Source organism: Drosophila ananassae, chromosome 2R (genome assembly GCF_017639315.1).
Source record: "Drosophila ananassae strain 14024-0371.13 chromosome 2R, ASM1763931v2, whole genome shotgun sequence".
Taxonomy (NCBI): domain Eukaryota; kingdom Metazoa; phylum Arthropoda; class Insecta; order Diptera; family Drosophilidae; genus Drosophila; species Drosophila ananassae.
The window spans coordinates 8,824,291-8,844,974 of NC_057928.1; the positions used below are offsets into that span (position 1 = coordinate 8,824,291).

General features: G+C 39.9%; 1 protein-coding gene across 1 annotated transcript in view; it reads right to left on the reverse strand.

Annotated features, from left to right (window-relative positions):
• Nucleotides 1-20,684, reverse strand: part of LOC6493644 (frizzled-2) — an 89,470-nt gene that overhangs the window by 67,055 nt on the left and 1,731 nt on the right. The window contains exon 2 of the mRNA XM_044715139.1: nt 19,386-19,635. The gene's annotated coding sequence lies outside the window, so the exon portion shown is untranslated. The remainder of the gene's footprint in view (nt 1-19,385; nt 19,636-20,684) is intronic.

Here is a 20,684-nt window from a genome sequence, read left to right on the forward strand (position 1 = left end):
AAAATTAACTTTATGAACTGTTGAATGAAACGAGGACGAAAAGGACGAGAAACGTGAACGTGAACGAGAACAACCAACCCTCGGAGGCAGTCTGCGAGTAGCTAGCGTGCGTCTCACAACCTGCCACTTAAAACAAATAACAAAGTTTTGCTTAACTTTGCGGCAAGTCGCTAGCTCTAGCTCCTGGTCTTCACCCTCGTCCTCGTCCTTGTCCTGGCCTCTCGTCTTTTTTTTCCCTTTCCTTGATTTTATTCAGGCAGCTCTTGGGGGAAATTATGGCCAGACACAAAGCGAAAAGCGTCGTCAACGACGTCGAGCGGCTTTTGTCTTGGGCGGCAGGAATAGCAACAGCACCAGCACCGGCACCGGCAACAGCGGCATCTAGCCAGGAAAATCATCCACGACAAGGACTCCGGGCTGTCTGGCAAGGAAGCGGTGCTATATAGACAGCCTGGCTAACAGAAAAGCTCCTTCTGATGACAAAATTACATATGAAAGTGTATTTCATTAAAATATGGCAAGTAAAAGACATTTATCCAGAGAACTTGTTCACGGTTCAGCAGTGATGTCTAGGCTTTGGCTAGATTTTATTTGAATGTAGGAGGAATTTTAGGAAATATATTAAAGAATAATAAATAAAGTAGCTAAATTTTTAAATACTTTATCACAAAAATATTATAGAAACTGGACTTAAAATACAAAGCTTAAAATAATAAGTCCTAAGTTTATAAAAATTATTAAATCCCCTCTTCTATATCATTATTTTAGCCCTAAGCCCGTCAGTCTGACATCTTCAGTCCTAAGTAGCTACAAAAGAAGATTTCATTCCGTCGGCAAGTCCTTGGACAGGTGACGATGCCATGGCGACAGGCAATAAGTTAATGCAAAATAGTTTTGCGTTTATCAGGACTCTGGCCGGAGAAATTGGATATGAGACAAAGGGAAATGCCATCAAGGCAAGACGATTGCGAGACGCGCTAATTGGCTTCTCCGAGATGGAGCAAATAACTCCACTAAACAGTTCATGAAACATCATCAGCCGTAAAGGTGTAAGAAAAAATCCAATGAGACGTTTGAGACAAACACACAATTGGCTGCATTTCGTGTTTACGGCAATATCGTTAGGCAATATCGCGTAATGTTTGTGTGTATTTTTCCGGAAAGCTTTCAACGTGTGGAAGGAACCGCTTTTGGTTACAAAGGGATTGCCACCGCCTCTGCCCCATTCTTGGCATATAAAAACGGCGCCAAGTTGAAGTCAACTTCATGAATTTTGAATGAACATAGAGGGTAGAAACTAATGCCAGTCTTCAGCCTTTCTGCAGGAAAAGCTGAAGGCGTATCCAGTTCTGTGGCTTCAAGACAAGCCAAGGAATCGTAAAAGAATAAGCCGAAGTTTAAATACACTTTTAGGGATATAATGGGTGACATGGGAGGTGGAAGTGATTACGCACCTATAGAGTCAGGGACTGCCTTGCATACTTTATGATAAAATGAGAACAACCTCTGAAAGAGTATTAGGAGAAGAAAAACTACAGGCAAGGGCATTTTCCCGCTGACACAAGACATGGAGGAGCCATCGTTGCCGACTTCCGACGACTACTTAGAGACGCCTAAACAGCTTCATTACTTTTATGGGACTGACGGCTCGCTTCGTTGGCTCGCCATTGTCTGTTAGCCAGTTTCCCTTAGCTTGGCTCTTTGGATGTTTGGCCGTTTGGCTGGTTGGCTGTTTGGCTGTTTGGTTGTCGGGCTGTTTGTCTGGCCAGGCGCAAATTTGTTTGTGTAAATTAAATGAAACGACTGTAAAAATGCCAAATAAGCTAATTTGCGGTTGGCTTTTTTCGGGTCGTGTTGTATACATAAAGTGAGATGCAAAATGACAAGGAAATTAGGTCTCAGTTTTGAGTTATTGGATCATTAATTAAGGAGTCGTAGGAAGCCTAAGAAATTTATTTTTATAATGATTGTCTTTAATGTTTTTCTTAAAAGCAAACAAATGTTTAAAGTGCAATAGTATACTGGATATTAAAAGGCCCAGTTTCAGGCAACTTTTGAGTTATGAGATCATTAGTACTCGGGATGAAGACATTTCTTCATGGCTCACTCTTACCCTAAACGATCAATCAGTTGCAGAAAACCGACTGGCAGTCATTGCTCACTTTCCTTATGAAATGTTAATAAGCCTCCAACCAAGTCACTCCAATTTGAGTTTAGTTCGTGCTGAGCTTTTTGCGCTCCCCGATGGCTTTGGTGTTTTGTTGCCGTTGTTGTGGTCACCATTGGATGTGTCTGGATGGTCATTTTCTGGACCCAGCTCCGGACTCCACTCTGGTTGCATATTAAATGCAGAAAAGTCTTCTGCGCGCCACGCAGCTCTGGCTATTTTTCTGCCTGGCCATGAATTTTGCATTAGAGTTTAGTTAAAGTGCAGCTGGTGCGAATCCCAGAGAGGGCTGTGCGGCGGTCTGGGGTGAGATATGGTAAGCGGTGCATAAGTCCTTTTTTTATGCGGACTATACACCGAATAGATACGGAGAGAATGCAAATCCAGCGCGCCACTGTCATGGCCATTAACAATGTAGAATGGCGGAGCTATTTTAAAGTTTTTAAAGGTTTTGATTAAAGCTCAGTAAAAAAGATAGTTTACAGGGAAAAGTATCAAAATAGGCTTGAAAGAGAAGTCTCTAGCATCATCGTAATCCCCCATAATGATGATATCATTTTAGTCTCTTCTACTCTGTTGATAGTAAACACATAACAATTTAGTTGTCAAAAAGTTATATTCGAATCATCAACTTTTGTGACAGCTGGCGCTGCTGTGATGAGCCCATAAGGAACTCGCTTGCCAACCCCGTTAATCTTAATACAAAACTAATCCCCAACTCGGCTTAGCCTCCAAATGAACCCAACTATTTTCCCTCAAATCGCTCATTAGTTTTCCCCCGATTGGCTGGATGGATGGAGAAAGTTGAGCCGCATTCTCCTGAATTGATAATGGGGAAATGAATTCCCCCCCTTTGCATCCATACATAAGTAAGTATTACTGAACTCTAACTGAGCGACAACAGCTGCGACTGTCGAGGACAGAGTCCTGTTGGCTCCTTCAAATGAATTATAGCAGGAGCCAGCCAGGACAACAACAAACTTTTGCATTATTTTATGAAAATTTTTGTTAAACAAATTTGTTGCCCGCTTGCCAGGCATGGTGTTTCACAGAAAATGTAAAACAGAATTGGAGGGGCGACGGCGACGGCACATAGCACCCCAAAAGTAACTCCACGCCTGAGCTAGAAAGTTGTTCAGTTTGTGTCACCCGGACACACCTGAGAGTCCTGGAAAAGGATGGGCCAAGGGATATTCAACGAGTATCTGGCGCACAACGCGTCTTCGTCGTCCTCGCCCAGTAAGTATGGTATTATAACTTTTTTCACGGCATAATTTATGCGCACTTTATGCAAATTTTTTCTATAAACCAACCAAGCAAAATGCACTGCGAGAAATTCTATTTTTAAAATAAATTGTATAATATATTTTAGCGAAAAGCAGCGCAGTTACCAGAATCCTCTTTACTCAAACCCTTAATTACTTTTATTTATGTTTAAATTATAATATTTTTTATAAGACCTTCTATCATAGTTTCTGTCCGTGTAAAAACATAAAGAGGAAGCATGCGTGCCGTGGATCTGTGGGTAGAATATTTTTGAAATGTAAACTGTAAACAGGCTTTGCTTTTAAAAAAACAGATATTCAACATGGTGTGGAGCTTGAGGGAATGGGGGCATTTTGTGGGCTAAACTAGAAGAGCGCCACGTAAACGCCAGTAATTATACATTTTTGCAAAAGTTCCTCCTGCCAGGTTCGACTCTTTGGGCCACCAATCCACCGACCAGGCGCTTATTTTTAATGAAAAAAGTTCCCCTCAACTGGGGCCTCCGTGGCCCGGGCAAGTTCTAATTGATTTTTAGATTGATATGCAAAGCAGCAGAACAGCACAGAGCAGAGCTTTCTCCTTTCTCCCATTTGCCATCTCTTTCCTTTCTGTCTCTCCCTCTCTTTCTGCTTTTTTTTGGGCTGATACGTTGACAGAAAGTTTTTGTGTCCTGACTCGCCAAACGCCACTCGGATCTGCCACGATAGGCATATGAAATTTCAATTAAAATGCCAAAAACGAAATGCTAATGGCCAGTTGATATGCAACTAATTTTCAATTTTATTCCATGTCCTCGCTTTTCCGAAAAGTTTTTATTCCCCTCGTGTATAATTTATCAATTTGCTTGTCTATTTTAGAGCTGATACGAGTTTTTGGGAGATAATTTACGTATTTAATAAATTAGATTGATAGGCAAAAGGATTTTGCGAAATTATAGTATTCGGGGAAGTAGTTAAATGAGGATTTTTGAAGAAACTAATATATCAGGATTAGTATAAATAAATAAGCTTTATAGGATCACAGGAATTCATTTAAATATTATACAGTTTGATTGAGATTCGAATACTATTCTAACGTATAGTGGCCAAGATATTGCCATCGCTGAGGGCCATTTTGTCCCTCCATGCACTTTTCAAGATTTTGAAGGGTACCCCCAGGCAATTTGATAAAAAATCTAAAAAATATTTTGTCCTTATATTTTAATGCCGAATGGTGGAGAATCGATCCACGACTCAGTTAAGGTATTCCGCTCAAGAATCGGATGCAAATTGGCCAAGATATAGCCATATCATATAGCCATCTTACAGCCATATCTTGCAGAAATTTAGTTTTATGAAAATAAATTTTGATTTCCAAGGCTATTATTGATTAAATATTTTATAGTTATACTCTTTCCATATCTTTTTACAATGAATGTACTTCTTAGCCTAAGGCTTTGTCCTACCAGACCTTTTGTTTACCCACTTTTATAATTGGACCATCGAATTTGACCCTCAACACCCCGCAAAGAGCCATACACGCTGGCCCATTTCTATTCATTGGATGAGCCTTCGCTTCTGACTGAATCCAAATCCTCACACCTTTCTCTTTCACTTTTCGAGGTCCTTAATTGAATTCGTGTAATTCGTCCGACGATTCTCCTTTCCACGCCGCCTCTCCTTGCTGCGCCCGCCCAGAGAAGCCTTGTCTCGCTTTTCGCTTAATGAGGACTGACAGGCGACAAGCGTAATTAAATTTTATTTTACTCTTACATGCAAATTCTAAGCGAGTTCTTTTTTAGTCACGGCGCTGGCAGTGAAGGTGCTTTGTCTTTCGTCCGGGCCTTGATTTGATTTTCCGCGCCCGGGCGGGTAGGCTGGTTGGGTTATCGCCGTGGAGATCTGTGTATATATGGGTTTCGGGGGTAGACTTTGGGTGTAATTTACGAGCTGACCAGCGGGTGGTGGCGAAAGTGTAGCCCACAATTGCCCAACTTAAAATTTCACCACCCAAATTACTTCAAATTGAATTTGGCGCACACACAAAAGGCCTATTGATTTCACCCTCGCGCCATATCAAGTATACGCCGTGTGTGCGTACGATGCCTGTGAAGCTTCTGTTGCTGATTATGATGGAAGATGCAAGTCTGTCGCTGACAATGACATATTAGATCCATTTACACGCTCCTCTATATACACATTCTATATATCTGGACTATAGTCCACTTATGTATAATTTTTTTCCTTCTCTACTAAAGCAATTTGTATGCAAATAAGTAGTCAACATTCTCCTCCACTGGATGCTGCAAGGAAAAATAAGTCAAGTGCATTGACTAGTGACTTTTGATGGCATCTGAGAGCTGAGAACTGATGATATGGGACGGAATTTTCCTCCCAGTTATCAGAGGGTCTCAATTGACATAGAAATCCATTTGCATGTCTCATTCAGTTTAGCAGTGTAATGGAAACTTTGCACAACTGATTCATCACGGTACAACATACTTAGTTAAGTTCTAGCTCTAGACAGAGACGGGAACAAGGCGAATAGAGAGAGAGAGGAAGACAGTTCTGGGTGAATGAGTTGAACAAGTCGGCAAATTCTTTTAATTAGCCCATTGCCTTTTATAGGCCAGAGCAAATGCATTTGCTTAGATGCCAAGTGGGCGGGACAGCAGTTTGAAAGGAAAACACAATTTATTTGAGTTGCTTTAATTAGTTAAGTCCGGGCTGCTTCAGGCCGTTTCAAAAGCATTTCTCTATAATGAAGCCCCTCGACCTGGGATGTCTGAAGAAGGGGCTGGGAGCCTAAATATTTCAATTCAAAATTTAAAGAAAAGGTCTGTAATCGGTTTAAATAAGAGAATTGTCCAGCAAAGAAGCATATAAACCAACCTAAATGTAAGTCTTATTATTCATTAAAGCGTCTTTAGACTTCGTATTAAATTTTATCTCATAAAACCCGTAAGCTGTAAACTAATTACTAGTCCCAGCTGCGGGTGCCAGTTAGTTAAAGCTGACGCCATCGACATGGGAGATTGATTTGCTTTCAGAGCGCCAATAAATGGTAATTAAGAAGGCGCTAGTTTTGAAAACTGTGCCGCGCTGCAGTTGCTCCACATACTAAGCCCAGTCCGCCCCCCAGGCCCAGTTTGAATCAAATGGCCCCCCCCTGGCAGCCGTCACTGACTTCATCTATCTGATGGCTGCTAGTCAGCAATAAATAGTCAAGTACATAATACTTATAATTTATTTTGCATATAAAAAAGCATAAAAACGATGGCAAACGCATATGAGTTGCCTTTCCAGCCCCATGCCCCTCCGCTCCCCCCTCCTCAGCCCATTACACAATAGCCAAATCCCCCGCCGACCCGCAATCGCACTTTGTTAGATTTATGGCAAAGTCAGTCGAGCAATTTGCGTGGGTAAACATGCACTAAAACTCAATTTAGAGGCGGATACAAGTACGAATTTATATATATATCTATGTTATACTATATATATATATATATATATGTATTTGTCGCGTATATCTATGTACAGTTCTTGCAAATTGTATGCTGACACAGCGTTGAGGCAGGCGCCCAATTTAATGCGATTTAAGCAAGAGCAGAGCAAATTGAGCGAGCCACTTGAATGAATGAATGAATGAATGATGGACCCAGTTGCATGGGTGTCTTTTTTGAGCAAAACAAGAATAAGTTTATAACATGGAGTACACTATTCAATACCCTAAAAGACTTTACTAAAGGTATGTAAAAGAATTATAATAAATTTTCATATTTAAAGATTAAATTCTTTATAAAGAATATGATTAACATATAATTATTCAAGATCTAGTATTCTTTTTTATGATTAGTCTGTCTAATATACCCTTTTAGCTCCGTATCAACCACAAGTTACTACCCCAATGACAATGATAACGATATCAGGGCCTTCAGAGTCTGGGCCTGCCTCACATTATTAAATTACAAACACTCACGAATCTAGCTATCTCTTTCTGTTAGCCTCTATCCGTCTCTCTCGGTAGCCCCCTCTTTCTGGCTCTTTCTTGCTCCACCAATTAATCCCAACTGGATTTGGCATAAAGATAAAATGACGACCAAAACAGTGAAGTACTCGACTGTCGCTTCTGCTGCTCGAGGGCAATATTCCAAAGTCCCCCAAGCCTCTCCCCAAAGCCCCCACTCTTATTATCCTTACCCCACACCCCTCCTACTCACTGACAATTTTCCAGCGCGTGGCAGAGCAGCTTTTCTCCCAACCCGCCACTTGATACAAGAAGATAAGTCATTTTTATGTGACACTTTGCCTTAAATATTTCACATTTTTTTTGGCCATTTTTTTCCAGCCGCCATTATATAACTAAGCAGAGGGAGAAGGCCTCTTGTCCTGTCCCTTTCTAGCTCTATCTCGCCCTCTCTGTCTCTTTTTGGCAATGACACTATTGTGTATTATAATGGATACTGCCGGCTTTAATGGCTGACGATTTTGAGGCACTGATATGCTCAAGACGTCGAATGGAAAGGCCCCCGATGACCTTCATTGCCCCACCATTGGGGGTGGGTGGGGCTTAGCCGCCCAGCAGCTGAATTTCCCTCAAAAAGAACCCATTAAATGGAAGTGAAATAATATCTTAGTTGGCCTGTGTCAATTTTAGTTTGCGATAATCTTGAGCCTTACTATTCGGAGACTAGGTCACTCAAAGCCTGACAGGTGAGGCAGCCGGAAAGTCACCTTAATCCTGGGCTTTCCAGGCTCCAGGATGAAGTTAAATGATGAAAATGGGTTAGGGCCTTGCCAGCTAGAGTGCCTGGGAAGTAAATTCTATGTTTTCCTAAGCTGCTTGGGATTTACAGGACAGACACTTTAGCTTTTCCAATGCGTAATGGTCTGTTCAAGACATCTTCATACCTTAGGATTTAAACCTCTCGTATGTGTAAACTTACTCCATCAATAACTATTAATTTCCCAGCGTCACCCCTTTTAATATGCGACTTAAACTCAATCATTTCCGTTGGCCACTTCTGATAACTCTTTTCACGCGGCCCACCCCAAAGGAAGTTTTAATTTCAAGTTAATAATATTGTGTTCCAGCCACGAGGTGGGGGAAAAAGCCTCTTAAGAAATTATCGACAGCGTATTGCCCACGCAAATGAGAATTCCGAACGAGCCATGACAAAATTGAGCCGCTGTCAATTGATCTGCCTCCGATACGGTAAAGTCCCCCCCAATTTTTCGAGCCATTGTAACCGGAGGAGGAGAGTGGAGCTGAGAAGGCGTTGAAATTGAAATTGTAGAACCACGAGGTCACCCTCTTACACCACTCGAAAACTGCTCCCACCTGGCGAAAAACGTGAGCGGGCAACGGAGCTGCGGCTTAAAAATAAAGCCTCCAGTCTCCAGCCAACAGCCAACAGCCTCCAGCCCAACATCATCATCATGGTAATGTAAACATGGCCAGAAAGGTGTGGGCAAATAATGCGTAAAAATAATAACCCAACAATAACAGAAAGGCATAATTTGTGTTGACTCTTTCAATTTCTATATTGTCCAATCAAAGTCTCCGAAGGAGAGATCTCGAGTGTCGTTGCTTTCGGGCTTATAATTAAGCCAAAGCTGTTGAAATGTGCCCACACCACATGGTGTGGCTTTCGGTTCAATTAAATTTTCCAGGCAACCGCCAAATAAATGACTCTATTTTCTCATTTTCGGTTTAGGTGTGACGAGTGCCGCCATAAAAACCAGTTGACCAACTTGGTCAGAACATGGTCGGGTATATTAAGCAAAAAATAAAAAGGAAATTAAAAAACGCCAAAAACCAACAAACTAGTTGCAGAAATTGCCCAAATATAAACACCGCACTGCAATCAAATGTGCAAACTGTGGCAAGTGGCAAACGATCCTAATGACAAATGAGATGAATGAGTCGAGTGGCCAACTATTTTGGCGCTGATGACCCACTTGCTCCGCGTTTGGTCACGCCACTTGCCGAAGGAAACACTTCAAGCTGTAAATGTGTCTCCCGCATCGTTGTTTCTGAGATGGATGGACGTGGACGTGGACATGGAGGCAATGGAGTGGGAAGTCCTTGAGATTAAGTGAGGACTGAGGATAAATGGGAAAAGTAAAGCCCAGCTGAAACTATTGAAGAACCTTAAGGCCGATAAAAATCTTTAAAATTAAACAAAAATATCAAGGACACTTGATATATTTTTCCCTCAATATCCTACAGTTTGGCAAACAAATTGAATAAAATCTTTCTTTCATAATTTATGGACATACTTCAAATACTCGATACATTTTTCCCACAATTTTCAAATTAATTTCTCTCCGAATTTCTGACACTTGTAAAAACTTTTTGACGTGTCTTTAATTACACATTGTTATTGTTTTTATTAAATTTGCATTTTGCCATCGCTGTCGCTGTATAAGCTCAAGTGCTTCAATGACAGGCCACTTGAAAATGGAGAAAACATATTTTTGCATATTAAGGGCCTGTTAATCAAACTAATTTAGGCGGCTGCTGTCGCTTCTATTGGCTGTTATGCTAATCACATTAGGAGCCGCACCAAATGATGCCAGACAGGGCTGTCATTTTCATAATTGGCCAAAAAACCAACAACCAACCGCACAACTATTTACCTGGTCGGTTGGTACCATCGCCCACGGCACTGACGGACGCACTAAATATTGGCCAAAATGATGGACAGACTGAAGCTTTGACATCCAGAAAAATGGTTTTTATGTTGACATTTTTTATGAATTCAATAAGTTGAATAAAACTTAATTTATTTTAATGTCTATTTACTAAAATATTTTTTAATCAGAAGTTTAGTAAACAATTATACCTTACAATAAATATATTATTTTGAAAGTAAAGTAATAGAACACCGAAATAAGCTTAATAGTACTTATTTTTTATAGTTTCTATGTACTATTTTTCAAGATCCCAAATATAATCTTGAAACACAAAACTTTTCAACTATAAACTCAAAATAAACTCAGCGTGTAAACCCCAGATAGTCATGGCCTGCAATTTCTGGTTCGTTACCAGAATTGCCCCGTTATTAAAATTTAACGCCGCAAAAGCGTAAAATTGCCACATTTATGTCCTGCAATATCATTTGCCCCAACCTTTCACCATTTTGTTGCCTGTTGTGCGTGCATTAAAAGTTTTTAAAATACACACAAATTGACTTTTGATGTTTCGCGGTTGATTTTCTCCATATATTTTTGTTGGCGTGCTGTTGCAATTTTATAAATGGTGCGTAAAAAAGTTTATTAAATTTTAAAGTTTCCAGTTTGTGAGTTTCGGTTTGTCTGTCTGTTTTTCACTGTGAGTGAAATTTCCATAAAAATAATTTTTCAATTATGCAGGCAGTAACGCAAGGAGACAATACGCTTTGGATTTCAACTGGTTTTTTTCTGGCAACTTGGCAACGGCTGCTAAAACACATACGGAAAAGTGGAAAATGTGTGAAAAAAGTGTCCAAAATGGAGGTACTCTAGAAGTAAAAACAAAGAAGGCTTGAAGATCTTGAGTTTATGAAATAATCAAACAAACTAGACTTGATCTCGGTTGGTTCAAAGTATTTCTAATGAATGTTTTTATAGAAATATAACTTTGTAGTTTCAATGATAAATTTAATATAAAATTTTAAGCAGGCTTTTATCCATGATTTTATGATAGTAAAATTGTATATTTTTCTTTTAATATTCTTAGGACCATCACAAAAATTGTCATACCCCATTGAAAGTGTACAAATACAAAGCGATGATGGTGGCGTCATGTAATGAAGTTTTAAATGAAGTGCGACAACTAACGTAGCAGCACCAAAGGAGTAGCAACACTCTCTCCATGAAGAAACAACTGCGGCGCGACATTTTGTGGCAATAACGTTGATGATGGTGCCCCGCCGAAAAAGGGGGAATTGGCCCCCCACAAACACAGGCACAGTGCCACACACATGGTGGGGCGACATGGCAACCTCTGACTATTGCAATAATTCGGCAGCAAGTGTCGCCCCCAGAACGAACGTAACATACAAACTCCGGACTCCAACTGCATTTTCCCTCTGCGATTTTCCCCTTTTATGCTTTCTCTTAAATTTTTATTTTTTTTTTTTGGAAAATGAAATAGCAAAAGCCTGCTACTTGGCCTGGCCAAAAAGAGTTGGCGTTAGTGAGTGCCTTCTGTGCCGAGTTCGGTGTTCAACGGGCTGTCAACGTTGCTACTTCATATTGTTGGCCCTTCTGCTTTTTGGCCAGGCCCTCTGCCAAAAGGGAAATTGTATTACGGTTGCGGACAGACGACCAGACGGTTTCTATGTATGAAAACTTGGTAGGGATGGGTTTTGAAATGTCAGCTTTCGAAAAAAGAAGGTCTTAAAGTGAGACATCACATGAGATTTATTTGTGACTGAAATCTGTGCAAAATAGCTTATATTTTGCCATTTAATGTCTACAGCTTTTTTGCTTTAATTATATAATATTGTTTTATCATTTTATGCTCTCTTTACAATGGCTTTTCTCTTCACATTTACATAATTCTGTCATTTATATTATTGTCTTTTTTATAAAGCTAATTGCACATATCAGATATAACTAATGTTGTTTTTATAAACAACATTTTTTCACTATATTATTGTTTTATTTTAAAGCCGACTTCCTGCCCACATTTTTGGCTGAAATATTTGAGAGAAAAAATTGGAATTATTTAAGAATTTTTCTTTGAGAAACTGCCTTACATTCCTCATGAAAATGGAGTATTTTATGTTTTCCCTAATTAAACTTTCTTTCCGGGGGCTCGAAACCGGCAGCTGTTGGCGTTAATTATGAATATCAATCTGAAACGGAGACAAATAGTGGGCCATAAAACAAATTCCCAACACCCGTTGCACATTTGCTACAAAAGCGAATTTTGTCACACAATTTTTGAATAATTCGCTTCACGCTTCTTGATTAACTTTTTTTTATTTACTTTTTTTGTTTGGTGTTTGGGGGGAATATTTTAATGACCAGAGCTGGCTGCTGATGATGATGATGATAAAGAGCGATCAAAACAGTTTAAAGAGCTATCAAATCGGGGAGGGTTATGCAAGAAAAAACATCTGCATAAATAATAAGGGGAGCCCTCACGATTGCCGTCTATTTGTCGTCTAACACTCACCGGCGGCACCTTTTTGATCTTCAAGCGCCAATTTGGTTTTTTATTTCAGCTTTTTGTCTTTGGTTTTGGTTTTGATACTGTTTTTGTATTTGTTTTCTGTCTGCTGCTGGTGGCAGCGAAATTCCAATCAAGTTTCCAGCTATCAAAGGGAAAAATGCCGACGACTACCTCGGTGACGCTGTAAAAATTGTTGTGTCTATATTGTTTCCATGAAAACTTTTTTGCCAAACGGTAACAAATAGATAAGCAAAATAGTTGGCAGCCCCAAAAAGTTCTTCTCACCTGGCACCCACCTGCCAGGGAATGGAAACAAAAACAAATATAAATAATAATTACCCAACTGCAGTTACACTGATTTGTTACACGGGCTTTATATCACAAAAAGGTTATCAAAATTTATGCGGCAAAGTTTTTCGGTTTTCTAGGACTGATACGAAGACTGCCAGTGCTACTGCTATACTGCCACTGCCGCTGCCACTGCCACCAGAAATTTCATAACTCAAATTAATGCTTATTAATTTTTATTGCCATTATTTGTGGGCCATTATTAATTATCTATTTGGTATTTTTATTGCCTCCGAATCTGAAAAGGTGCCAACGAAATGAATTCGTTTCATTATAGCATTTTCTGTTGTGGTTTCTTGGCTTTTTGGCTTAGTTTTCTACAGGTTTTTGGGTATGCAAATGGGATGCTATTCAGAAATTATGGGGCATTCGTTTGGTATTTTGCATTTAATTATTTCGCTTTGATTATTGACAACAAAAAAAGGCTTAAGTCCACTTCTCAACACAAATAAGGAATGCTTAACATTAAGAATTTATTAAACAGAAGCTTTTCTCGGCTTTCATTATCAGACGTTTAACGGATTTTACGCAAAAACCGAGACTACTTAATATATTTCACATAGTTAGTGTCATTAAAAGAATATTAATTTCATGCAAATATAGGCAGAGATCCGGATATCCCATCCAAAAAGTCCATATAATTTATTTGCTTTTCCTGGAATCGCAAATCTCAACTATTTATTTTTCATAGATTATCCGATCCATCATTCCAGCTTGATAAGCTTCCACCATTGATTGCTGAAATCCCCTCATCCATCAGCGGAGGAAAAAAAACACTAAAATTAATTAAACTAAAAGCGAGGCAATGCTAATCACTTAATTACTTCTTCAATCGCCAGATGTTTTTGCCCATCTCGTCCTATTTTATTCCGCCCAGCTCTCCGGGGCTTCCTACATATTTATAATTTGAAAATTAAACTTGGGCGAGAAGTGCACGCGTGATCCATTGAGCCGGGCCAGAACCAATCAATCAAAGACAGCTACAGCTCCCTAGAGCTGCCCGTGGGATCCCTGGTCCTTGGTCTTTGGACCATCCCCTACTTTAGTTTAAGCTGCCCGCTTGATTACCGTTCAAAATTGATTGATTAAATGCCGTTGTCAACCGAACTCCTCTGACGGAACTGTCAGCGCTTTTGTCAACCGTCTGCGGGTAAATCCCCCGGGGATTCCAGCTGGATCCAGGATGCTGAATACTGAATGCTGGAAGCCCCCAGTCTCAGACTCAAGCCTTCAGACTCGAGGAAGACAAAAACCGAAAACTGAAACCGATCGAAACCGAAAAAAACACATGCTAGCATTTTAATTTAATTACTTACAGCATCCGAGCTGAGAAAGGAGCCAACGCGAAGACACTTTTACTCCTACATCCGCTTAATTAATTAATAAAGACTGTCAACTCTGAAATTGTTTCGGTTTTTCGAAGGGGAAGGAAGGGTATGGGGTTCACACGTCGGCTTGACGAGGGTTTCTTAACGCCCAGATGGGTGTCAGATGTAGGACTATGCAATTATGGGGATACTTTTTTTAGGGGTGCATAATGAGGGGATCAGCGTCAAATAATTGTGCTGTTCAAGGAGGTCCTACTCCTAAGGGGGATGTTTATCTTTGTTTTGGAGCCACAAATCCATAAAGATTGGTGTTTCCTAAAAAAATATATGACTTGTTGGGGAAAAGTGTGGGAGGTAATTACAGGGATATTGCTGATTAATTATGGTAATCTATAAAACTTATATTCTCAAGAAATTGCCTGGTTCTATTTTAGGTTTTTTGAGATCAATAAAAGATATTAACCAAGTAAAACTGTTCTTATGAAATTGAAATATATAATTCTCACTTTTTAACCATTATTAACCCCTTAAATTACTGGCAATAAATATACGTTTGAACAGTTTTCACGTTCGGCGAGGATTGCCACACTATCGCTGGGGATTGAGCTATTCTCGGGAAGCCACTCTCTTTCCCATTTCACATCCCGAGCGGCCATCGCCGTCATCGTAAATCTCAACCAACTGTCAACCGAGTGAGTTCTATGGCACAATTCAACGAGTGCCTCTTCATAAATCTCGACCACCGATTCCGATGCCGATGCCTTTCTTGCCCAACTCGTACTTTTCTGTGCTAGTTATCAGAACCTGCAGTCAAGTCGCGTTATGTCGCCCTTAATTGTCTTTAATTTAGTGTACATCTGAAATTACAAAATCACCAAAAAACTAAATTCCTATTGTACACAAAAACGAATCAGATTACCTCAGTCTCGGGTAGGGAACGAAAAGCTAAAGCTCGAGATAAGCGGGTCCCACAAATTGAATCTAATCGTGCGACTATCTACGTGTAATTACAATTAACTTTGGATAGGGGGTGGGGGGCTGGAGAAAATCGAGGGAAAAGCCAACGGACAAAAAGATAATGAAATCATTTTTTTTTCCAAGTGGGCGGGGATGTGTGATAAGCGAAATAAGCGAACGAGGAGGCAGGTTCAGTGCGTAGAATTGTGTGTGCGTGTGTTCCTGTGTGTGGCTGGGCAGGTGGAGGGCAGTGGGTGGTTGGTTGGTGGCAACACTAACTGTTGGTTAGCCCTAAAAACAGTTTCCACTTTCGGCTAGGTAATCAATCATTGTCAATGCCCTGTCAATTCTGTGGTCTGCCAGCCAACGGGGCCCGGCAGGGGTTGGATGAGCGAATGGCTAGATGGATGACTGGATAGGTGGAAGGCTGGACGCCAGGACAGATTGAGGGATGGAGGCCTGAAACTTAAATTACATCTAATGGTACTGGGGGAAAATAATATAATTTAATGATAAAATAAGTAATTCCTTACGAAGGTCCTTTAGAAGTTATTGAGAAGACTATAGAGAAACCCTCAATACCTTACAATATTTATATTCAAAACCCTCTATTTCATATGGATATTTTTCCTCAGTGAAAATAGTAAATATTGCCAGCAAGTGTGTTAACTTTTCCTCAAATATTTGTCCCTTCTGGGCAGACAAAAGGAAATGTCGCCAATGCCGCCGCCACGGAAATAAATCCCTCCAAAAATAGACAAAAAATACCAGAACTAGGCCAACGCATGAAACTAATAAAAATCAAAATGAAATCAAATTAAATAAACAGCTAAACAGACAGAAAAAAACGGAAATATAGTGGAAGAAACAGGAAAATAGAATGCGAATGGCCACAATAAAGCAGGGCATTTACAACAACAACAACAACAATGGCGGGAAAGGAACGATAAAGGCAGTGAAAGGACCTCGAGATGAGGCGAAAATTTAAGGCAACCAGGGACCAGGAGCAAGGACTAAGATAAATTTCTAAAGCAGACACAATGAAAATTACAGCAACACGAGGAAAAGTCAAAGGAGACCCGAGCGGGGACCCAAAAGGGAAAAAGTAGCGGAAGGAAATGCCATTATGACGTAAATGTGCTAAAATAAAACAACATGGCGGACAACCCAAGCAACAACAACAACAACACCCAAGCGTGTCGAAAGCTATGCGTGTGTGTGTGCTGGTGTGCGTGTGTTTGTAAAATGCGTTTGTGTGCGTATTTTGTGGGGCTAATGTCAAAGTCAATCTTAGGAAAAACGCGTAGCGCATAAACATACAACAAAAGTGGAGAGTACAACGGCAAAAAGCAGTAGCACCAACAACAGTTAAGAAATACGGTTTATAAAAGAGACTACAAGATACCCAGTACTGAAAATATTTTGTTGCATACCTCAAGGCTTATTTATGACTCTCAATAAAGATTTCGGAAGCTTATGGATAGTTCTTTTGTTTCTTATTAAAATCTTCTTAATTTTCCTTATAAAATAATACTTTTAAAACATATCGTAGAATACAATATACCCCAACACTCCACTACCAGCTAGTACAAAAAGGAAAACCCAAAAAGAAAGCAGGAAAAGCAACCCCCAATTTTCAATGCGGGGGGTTTTTTTTTTGGCCGGAAAACCCAACGCAAGCCGGAACCCCTCAAACGACAACTCGATTTTTCTTCTGGCACAAGAAAAATTGCCGAAATTAAAGCAAAAAAGAAAAACAATTTTCTCTTTTTTCCTTTTCAAACTTCTTTCGCCGCTCACCGCTCCACAGCCCCCCGCCATATTCGTATACCAATTGTAAGGGTTAGAAAATCTTCGGAGACCCAAGTTGAGGAAAAGAAAAATTGTTTAAAATGCGAAATGAAGATGAAAATGTTAAACACGTTTTGGAATTGTTTTCTTCTTTTCTTTATGTGGCTCGTGTCAGGTTGTGTGATTTGTCTAGGTGCAAAAATGAGGAAAAATCAAGAAACATCCCAACAGGAAAAAGAAAAACTAACAAACAAAAGTTGAGTTCAGGAAAAAAAGTTGAAAAGTTTGTTGGCCAAAAAAAAACAAAATAAGTTGAAATGCTTCAGGTGAGCAGGCTCTGTGATCCTTTGGGTAAATTTTAATCAAATGCGGCTTGGGATGATTTTTAAGAGGATTGTTTTTGTTAGTTTTTCATCAAAATGATAAAAGACATATTTTTATTTTATTTCCAATCAAATATAAATGATATGTGACATGATATTTCGTTTAAAAATGCATAGTTTGAAGAAATTTGAAAATGCAATCTTTTATAGTCTACTTTTTGGAGAAATATGATGGTAAAAATGGCGTTTCATGTTTTTAAAAGAAGAAAAATGTATTTTTGATAAGAACTTTTTTGGAATATCATAACAATGTTGCTTTACCCCTTTTACCAAGGTTATGGTAAATAACAACAATAACAACAACTAGAGCAAAGTCCTGCAGACTAGACGCTCTTTTTCCTTTCTCTCTTTCTCTCTCTGTCTCTTTGTCTACCAGATCCCCGCTTTCCCCCCCGTTTCTGTTTTGGATTCTCTAGGACTCGCTCTTTACCGCGCGACGCTCTCTGTTGTTGGTTCTCCCCCGCAGGATTTTCCCTTTTTTTATCCATACACACGTATATATTCTACAGTCGACACTTTGGGGGTGGTTAGATAAAATGTGGAAATTGTTGAAAATGCCGCCTGCCTCTCAGCCAGCAGCAGCCTGGTTCCTATGCTATGGTTCTATGCTGCATCGTTATGTGGGAATTCAGGAGCGAAGAAACGCAGGGACCCATGGAACCCATGGAACCCAGGAGTCCGGGTCGACGGACTTGGATGGATGCCGCCTTGCTTTTTGGGGGTGGTTCGAATGCCAGGATGGCGGGTGTGGGCCAAGAAGGTGCGACTGCGACAGAACGACAAAAGGAAGGACGAAGGACGAAAAACGACAGACAATGGCAGCAGTGGCGGCAACTGTTTTCACTCCATGTCCTTGCCTCTGTATTTTGTTTCTTCATCTTCTGGCAGGCATTTTCAAAAATTTTCTTTCTTTATTTTCCGCTTACACTGGTCGAATGATTAGTTTTAAAATCAAATACCTTTTTAATTAAATTTTTATAAAAATGAAACTGAACACCAAAGATTCCTGCAACATTTTTGGAAAAAATGGTTCTAAAGTTTAAGAATAGAAGAATTTATAGAAAATATTTTTAAAAATAAAAATATAGCTTTATTTTTAATTTTAAATATTCTTCAGATATAATTTGTTTAGTGCCTGATGTTAAGGATTCTCACTTTTTTCCTGCATTACCTTTTTTTTTTTGGTAGGTTTTCCCCCATTTTGGATTTTTTGGAAGGAAAACTCGGCAAAAATAACAACAATTTTTCCACTCATAAAAAAGGCACAGGACGAAGGTCCATGCAGGATCAGGAGCCAAAAGCAGAAGAGGGTGTGAGGTGGCACAGAGGAAGTAGGAAATTTGAACTTGGGCTTGTGATGTATGTCCGATGTCTGTGGAGACCCGAAACTGCCAATGCGGCCGACCACTGCGGCAGAGTTTTCCTTTTCCCAACTGATGGTCGAAATGAAAATGGCAGACGAAAATGTTAAGCGATGGATGGGCAGTTGCCACCGGGTGGTTGGGTGGTTTGACCTCTCACCTCCCCACCCCCCTTCTAGGCCGTCTCCCCTCCGGCATCCATCCATCTCTCCATCCAGGCAAGCTGGTGAAAGTTGCCCTTGAATGGTGTTTTCTGGATTATGCTCTGCTTCTACCGATTCCCTGCCCTCAATCGTCTAGGCTTCTCTCTTCCTGCCCCTCTGTCTCTCTAGGTTGAGTCCATTTCCCTGTTTTCCCCGGCTTCCAATTGAGTTTTGGGGCCCGGTGTTTGAGAGCAAATTGAAGTCGATAAACAGAAGTCCGGGAAGAGCTAAAGGCAATCAACATATGAAAATAATAACATGGAGCTGTGAAGCAAAGTTGGGCGAAGGGCATTTGCCGGCAAGCTCCAGGATTCCACATGTGTGCAAAAATATGATCCTTAATAAGATTTTGAATCATTTTCCAATATAGGTTCATTTAACAGACTGTTCTTTTCTTCACAAATGTGATTATAAAAAATATAATTAACGCCACATACCTGTAGAAAATGTCCTTAGATTCTCTCCACTTTAAGACTCTTATTATCAAGATTAGATATTTGTAAAATTGTTACTCCACTTTCAGTTAAATATTTAAATATTTATCGCTTTGGAATCGTATACTTTTTGCATTAGCACGGCACGGAACGGAATGGTTGCATTTTCGTATATTTTTATTACTTCGGACTGGCTACATCGGATCGCTGAATGGGAATTCTTCAAATTACATTCACATTTGACTCGACGAACCTAGAGAACATATTTGAAATTAGTTATTGGCGATCAAGTGGCGTAAATAGCAATTAAAAACAACTACCAAACAAAGGGACGGTCTAGGAGCAATAAAAATTCAGATGAACACCGAAAAAATAGCTTCGTCAGGTGTGAGGATGGGGGAGAAAGGTGTAACCCGTCCGGCAGGAACAACAACAACTAAATCAAATCGCAGACAAATGCCAGGATTTCACCTTCCAGCCTCCCCCGACTGGCACTTCCGCTTCCTTGTGGCCCTCGGTTGGCTGACTTTCAATGGGCTCTGGGGCAAATATTTTAAATGCGCAGATTTTTGGCATGTTTTAGTGGCAGTTCACGTTTTGAATTGTTGCCATGCCCCACGGAATGGTCCGACGCTCGTTTCACTGACAATTTAATACAAAAAATGCCAAACATTTTCCCAGAAATAAAAGGACCAAACGTGGAAAAAGTTTGGCACTCGTAAACCGTGTGTTAACCCTTTAAAATGGCCGACAAAAAATGTCCGTACGTGGCTGGGGTAAAAACGTTGATAAAAACTTGTTTTAAGTGTTATTGTATTGTAGATTCCCGAAAAAATATGAGTATGAATGCAAATACCAGTTGGAATTTGGAATAGTTTAAAAATAATTTGCATTTATTTTTTTAAAAAGACAAAATAAATGTTTCGTTTAATTAAATTTCCTGTTAAATGGATACTAAATCCTTTCATATTTGATGGAAAATTGAATTAATTGGACTGATTTTTTAATAGGGATTTACTTCGTTCTGATGAGTTGACTTTTAAGAATTCATGTGATATATACACGTTTATTTTGAAACAACCAGAGATATAAATATTTTGTTGCTTGACAAAGAATTCAAACATTTCCGCACTTATTCCAGAGGAATTCCCTGAACATTTTGCATAATTTAACACACGGGTTGAGCTCTACCCCCCTGGACACCGCCTCGGGTTTTCCACCCGCCTTATATAGCGTATCCCCCCCTGCATTTTCCTGCTAATGCGATTCCGCCCCCTGGGCCAGAACGATGCGTGTATTTTG